Source organism: Arachis stenosperma, chromosome 10 (assembly GCF_014773155.1).
Source record: "Arachis stenosperma cultivar V10309 chromosome 10, arast.V10309.gnm1.PFL2, whole genome shotgun sequence".
NCBI lineage: Eukaryota > Viridiplantae > Streptophyta > Magnoliopsida > Fabales > Fabaceae > Arachis > Arachis stenosperma.
The window spans coordinates 103,488,119-103,495,546 of record NC_080386.1 but is presented as its reverse complement, the minus strand read 5'-3'; positions in this window follow the sequence as shown (position 1 = coordinate 103,495,546).

Below are 7,428 nucleotides of genomic sequence, written 5' to 3'. Positions count from 1 at the left end.
TTGGGCAATTTCAGGTATTTTCTGGCTGAAATTGAGGAGCTAGAGCAGAAGTCTGATTCAGAGACAGAGAAAGCACTGCAGATGCTGTCCAGATCTGACTTGTCTGCATTCGGAAGAGCTTTTCTAGAGTTATAAAAGTTGAAACGGATCCCTCTAACCGGCTATGGAAAGCTGACTTTCAGAGCTTTCTATCAATATATAATAGTTCATACTTTGCTTCGGATTAGAAGGCCCAAAACTGGCGTCCAACGCCAGCAACTTGCCCCCTTCCTGCCGTCCAGCGCCCAAAGAGCAGAGATCAATGTTCAAACGCCCAAAGAGGACCCCTAGCTAGCTTTCCACACCCAAGAGACCCCATAGCACGTGGATCTCATCAAAGCTCATCCCAAACACTCACCAAGTGGGCCCCAAAAGTGGATTTTAGCACTAAAAAGACTATTTTACCCTTACTAGTCATCTGTTTAGTATTTAAAGTGTATTTTTACATAATCGCGCAGATAACATCGAGGACTTTACGCTATTTTTGTTTTTCCATTGTATTTTACTTCAGTGTGAGTTTTTAAACCTCTTAGGTTGAGGGGAGGAGCCCTGCTGAGTCCTATGAATTAATAAAAGTATTACTGTTTCTTCTTCGATCAGTGTTTGATTTACTTCTAAGATGTGTATCCGATCTTCATCGTGGTTAGCATGATAATCTGACAAATTAGCTCTGTTCATCACATTAAGATGAATGTGCCTGACAAACACTCGTGTCTACTTGGGTTCGTGTGAATACTTTGAAGGAAAGCACGAGCCAACAACTATGTTTATACATCTCTCAGATGGTTAATCCACGACTTCGTTGGGGACTTCTCGAGACATCAGTTTAGCCAATTTCCAGGGAGATTAGGATCTCCGTGGTATAGGCTAGAATCCAAAGAAGTAGCGTTCTCTGGTCCGGAAGATTCGACCTTGTCTGTGGCATTTTGAGTAGGATCGCCAAGAGAATGACTTGCTAGAGCTTCACCCTTCGTCAGATTGAATGACCACGGGCAATGGCGTTCATTCTGTAGCTAAGGAGATCAATGACCACAGGCAATGGCTTTGATCACTTATAGCCTGCCATAGAAGAAGATCATTTACAAGCAAGGAAGACAGTAATACCAGAGTTAATACAGAAAGGCAAAGCAACTCTGACTCTCAACTCTATTCCTATTACTGATTACACTTGTTTCACAAATACAAATTATAAATAGTTTCCTCTAATTCAACAACCTTCTGATTTTGCCTGATTAAGACCTGTAAGATAACCATAGCTTGCTTCAAGCCACAATCCTTGTGGGATCGACCCTGACTCGCTCAGGTATTACTTGGATGACCCAATGCACTTGCTGGTACTGCTGCTGTACGAAAAGTGTGGGGTTTGTGTACACGCGCACCAGCATGACCCACGCGTACGTGTCGATGCCTAAATTCTGATGATGGCCAATCCATGCTAAAACCATGCTACAGCATGGCCTGGACAGTGAGTTGTACTAGGACCGTTATACTGTGATGCGAGGCGCACAATCCTAGCCATGCGTACGCGTGACCAATGCGTACGCATCGCCCTATAATCTTGGATTGTAAATTTTTGGTGCTATGTTTGTGCTACCGCATGGTCCAGACAGAGAGTTATACTGGGACCATGCAGGTACTGTGTGGAGGGCACGATAAGCCCTCACGCGTACGCATGACTGACGTATTCGTGTGATCTTCTTTCTCTGCTTCCCACGCGTACGCATGGCGGACACGCACGCATCACATTCCAGATTCAACTTATAGGAGTGCACTGCCCTGTTTCTTTCCCTTTCTTCTTTCTTTCTTTCTTTCTTTCTTTCTTTCTTTCTTTCTTTCTTTCTTTCTTTCTTCTTATCCCTTCTTCTCATCACATTTCTTCTCCAACACCGGCGACCACCACCTCCGGCGGTCCCACCTCCTCTCTTCTCTCTCCTCTTCTCATTCCTCTTATCCTATCTTACTTGCAATTATCTTTATCTTTTCAAGGTTTCATTTCTTACTCTCTTTTGATTTTTAATTCTCTTTTGTTTGTTACATTTGAATACTTTAATTGTTCTTAGTTACATTTTAGTTTTGTTCTTTGTAGCTTATTCTTAGTTCTTTTTCTTCTTGCATTCTTGTATTGGTGTTGGAGTTTCATGTTGAATTTTTTGTGAATTGGTTGATTATTTTGGTATCTCTTGATTTGTTTTATATGGTTTGGTGTTGCTATGGTAGTTGGAATCTTATTTTGGGTACACTACACATTTGGATTTGTCAAGTTGTTTGTTGTTTATAATATGCACACCAAGTGTTTGTGAAAAAGAACCAGTGACACTTTGGTTCATTTTTGGTCTTATTCTTTCAACTTAATGCTTCTTTTTCATAACACTTGCAATTCTTGTGCATCGATCTCAATTTCTATTGTTTTTCATGATCAAATTTCTTATTGTTTATGACTTGTTATCCTTGTGACATCATGCAAGAATTAGTGGTTTAATCCTCTCTAACCCCATCTTCTTCAATTTTTATGCTTCATTGTCTTGGAGTTAGTTGAGCTAATACTCTTCTCATGTCCTAACTAATCTTGCATGTGTTCATCATGGTTGATGCCGATGCTTGAGATTACTCTTTTCATGATTTATACTTATATACTTTTTTCACTCTTGCATCTAGTGCTAGTGATATGCCTCAATGCTCTTGTTAATGTCTCACTTAAATATTGTAGCTACCATGTATTTAAGACACTTTACTCTTTTTTGGCATTAATGCTCGCTTGCACTTTCTTAATTCCGGTGTCTATCTCTCTAAGCTTAATGTTTCTTCTTTTTCTTCCTTTTTCAGGATGGCCACCAAGAAAGAAAAGGAAAAGGCTTCTAAGAAGACACCTACAAAAGGGACAACTCAAAAAGCGCTCACTAAAGCACAGGCTTCAAAGCCAAGTGCTAATTTGCCACCTTCTAAGCGGTTGAAGAAGACTAACCGCATTGATGAGGTAAAGAAGGAAGTTCTCGCAAACAACTCCACAAGATTTGCCAACGCTATTGTGAGTGGATGTTCTCCATCTTGGTTGATACAAAGCACCACCGTGGGCACCTCTTAATTGTTCTGAGACACTTACTTCAATATGTGGTGCACCGCATTGAGAGGCAGCATTGGAGATTTTTAAATCGGGAGCCGAGCGAAGTTAAGCTATGTTAGGTGGATGAGTTTTACGCCAATTATCACACACCCACCCTTCAATCAATTTATATGCGTCAGAAGTAAGTCCTGATATCTGAAGCTGCCATTCAACAAATACTTGAGCTTTTACCAAGTCCAGATGGGATGGATGCTTATCAAGAAGTAAAACTTGACTGCAACAGATATACTTTTGACTGAGATCCCATCCTTAAAGTAATTGCTCAGCCAGGAAACCAGTGGATCTATGGACAAAGCAAAGTTAGACCCAAGTGTATCTCAATGCATGTGCTAACTGTGGAGGCTAAAGTGTGGCAACAGATCATGTCTCATTATGTAATGTCAAGCACTCATGAGTCTATCATTACTACGGATATGGCCGTCCCTTGTTTGGTGTATTCTGATGGATAAACCTCTCAACATCCCAAGACTCATCCGACAAGCTATAGGCCAGGTTCAGATAGTTGGTAACCTCTCATTCCCGGCTTTGGTTACAGAATTAGCATCTGCGGCCGGAGTTCCATATGAGGTTAATAATTTCAAGATAATGACTCTAAGGGACGATGAAATTGTCCCGAATGGCAAGTGGATTAGGCTTCCTGTTGTAACCAAGAGAAAGGACAAGGACCCACACTCAGATATCCCAACAACCTCAGCATCACCACATGCATCACAATAGTCTATCCACCAATTAGTGATTGAGCTCACTGAGAAGGTAGACTGGCAAGGCTGAAAGATTGAACAAATTGAGCGACGCAACAAGCGCCGTTATGACTACTTGAAGAAGCTCATTGGTTGTACCAACCTGCCTTTGGAGGAACCCGACACCCCAAAATCCACTTTGGACCATGAAAAAAAAAGCAATCAAGAGGTGGACATGGAGGCGCCATTGTCTCACCATCCTATGGCCATTGGAAGTGGCGATTCCGGATCTATTTTTCTCATTACTGATGACACGGAGGACCGTGCAAATTTTTAAGTTTGGAGAGGTCAGTGACCGACTTCCGTAGGTAACGACCCTTCTTTTCAACAACTAAATCTTAATTTTCTTTTGTTAATTAGGATAATTTGCATTTTATAGTTAGTTTTTGAATTTAAGTACTTTTTGCATAGTAGTTGTTTGTAAATATATCTAGAGTTTGTACATATCTTACCTATGCTTGTCATGTGATTGGATGCACATGAATTAGATGAATTGCTTTTCATCCAACCATTTTTTACTAGGACCACTTGGTTGAAGTAATGATTTCTTTTTCAAGAAAACTGTTTTAGGGCACCCCACTAATTGGAGCTTTTTTTGTTGTTGAACTTGCTTGAAGAAATAAATTTTGGAACATGGTTTTAGTGCTTGAACACACAAACCTAGTGAGACTTTGAGCTTAGTTGATTGGTTGCATCTTTCAACCAATATTTTGTTTGGTGTGTGTTGTTCTTTCTAAGATTGTGATCTTTGGCTTGCTTAGTTCTATATGTCCATTGTTTAATGTTTGAATGTACTTATGTGATTGAGGTCTTTGTTCATTTAAGATCACACACCTAAATTGGCCTCACCCTTATATCAACCCTTGTGAACCAATGTTGGGCCTACATAACCTTTTTGTTCTTTATAATAGCACATCATTGGCTCTAAGTGAAAAACAATAAATGTCTGTAATTTGAATCTTTGGTTAACTTAGACGAGTGAGAGTGTGCATAATTTGAGTAGAGGAAAATTGGAATTGGGAACATTGGTTGGGTGAATTGGGTATTTCATGAGTCTTGTTGGAAATTTTTGGAAAATTTGGGTACATATTCATGTATTCATTACTTAAATCATATGCATTAATGTCATATGTATATAAAAAAAGATAAAAGAAAAGAAAAGGGGGGGAAATATCCCAAGAAAAAAAAAAGAGAAAAGAAAAGAAAAGAGAAAAAGAAAGTAATAAAAGGGACAAAATGTCCCAAAGTAAAGTGGTGATGACAATGCATATGTGTTGTACATAAAATTGGATGCATGAGTATGTGAAAAAAGATAAATAATGGGTAGTTAGGCTTTACATTATAGTTATACGGGTTGTCTTAGGTTAGGTGGAAAGTTTAGGTTAATTAAAGATTCAACTTCTAGTCCACTTGACCAAATACAATTTTACCTTGACCCTAACCCTATTACAACCCTTGAAAGGACCTCTTGATATGTGTATTCATACATTGAACATATGTTGATTGGTAGAAGAAGAACAAGCCTTAGAAAGCAAGATTAGATGAGAATTGAGAGAAGCGACCCTCAAACACTAGAGAGATTAGAGTGCAAACACTTCCGGTGAGGGTTCAATGCTCAATCCTATGTTCCCCGCTTTTACGAGCTTTCATCTTGCAAGTTCATTTATGCTTTATTTTGGAATTTGAATTAGTGGGATTTCTTGATCATCATACTATTTTAGCCCTATGTGTTCATATATGCTCTTGGAGATTGATTTGCTCTAACCAAGTAAGTATAGGCATTTGCATTAGGTACATTAGCTGCATCCACATAGATAGGTTGTATTCCATAAGTCTTTCCAATCCCTATATTCTTTGGTCTTCTAATCTTTAGCATGAGGACATTCTTAGTTTAAGTGTGGGGAGGTTGATAAACCCCAATTTTAGGGTTTATCTTGTGTTAGATTTGGTAGGTTATATCAATTCTTTTCACATTTATTCATGTAAATTACATGTTTTTATGATTTCTTTCTAATTATGCTTCATAGTTCAAAACATGCTTCTTAGCCCTTAAAAATGCTAAATTTTAATCCTCTCCTCTTATTATTCGATGTCGTGATGCATTTGTTAAGTGATTTCAGGATCTATAAGGCAAGAATGGCTTAGAGGATGGAAAGGAAACATGCAAAAATGGAAGGAACATGAAGAATAGAAGTTGTGAGAGGCTGGTTCCCACGTGCACACGTGACCTTCCGCGTGCGCGTGACTTGTGAAGAGTTCAGCCGACGCGCACGTGTGACCCACGCATACGCGTGACGTTTAGCACATGTCTCATTTATGAAAAACATGGCTAGTGATTTCTGAGAGGCTCTAGGCCCAAATCCAACTTGATTCTGAATGGGAAAAGGCCAAGAATTGATGGGGGGGAAAGGAGCCAATCAAGCATACACACATGAGACTTAATTTTGGCTAGTTTTTGTTTTTTTTTTTCTAGAGAGAAAAACTCTTACTTCTCTCTACGTTTAGTGCATTTTGCTCATTTCTTGTTTGAATTTCTGAATAGGAGTTTGTTAATTCTAGTTTTATTTTCCTAATTTTAGTTTCTCTAGTTATAATTTTGCTTAAATCATGTGTTAGAATTATGTTCTTCTCCTAGTTTTCTCTTTTGTTTCTCATTTTGTGAACTATATTAATTTTGAATTCTCATTAATGTATTGATGTTTTCGTGTTTCTTAGTCTTAGTTGATTTGATATTATTGTTAATTATTAGTTAGTAGTTTTAATTTTTATTTGATTTTACAGGTTAGCTATGTCTTTAACTATTGCCTACCAAGTGTTTGACAAAATGCTTTCATTAGTTATGGAGTAGTTTTCTATACTCTTGGCCTAGGCTAAGGGAATTGAATGACCTTGAGTCATTGGGTCTAATTAGATTGGTGATTTGGAAACCCTTGTTGGTAAATTTAATACCCATTAATACTAGCATACTACTAAGAAATTAGTGGCTAGGTTGGAACTCATGGGTTGATATTGATCAAACCTATTTGACATACTTCAAGCATAGAAGTAGACTTGATGGGTTTGGTCCCTCATAATTGTCAATATATGGTTATTAGACAAGGAAAGTGATCTCAATTCCTATGCCTTAGCTAAAAGTTCTTTTCCAATTCATATTTGAAAACCCAAAATTCTAATCACTTAATTCTTACTTTAGTTAGTTTTAGTTGTTTAATTAGTTCTAGAACAGAATTAGATTTATATATTGTCTTGTTAGATTGCCATTTGCTTAGATCTTGCTTTAATTGTCTTAATTTAAATTCCTTGCAATTTAAGTTTCTTGCATGTTAAGTTTTGTTAGTTTAAATTCTTACTTATATGCCTGTCAACTCTCGATTTCTAGCCAACCTTGATACACACAATTGTCCATTCTCTTGAGGACAACCCGGGATTAATACTCCCGATTATTTTTATTTGTATTGTGACAACCTTTTAAACTTTGATTGAGGGTTAATTGTTGGTTTGGACTATGCTTGCAATGAAATTCCTTTG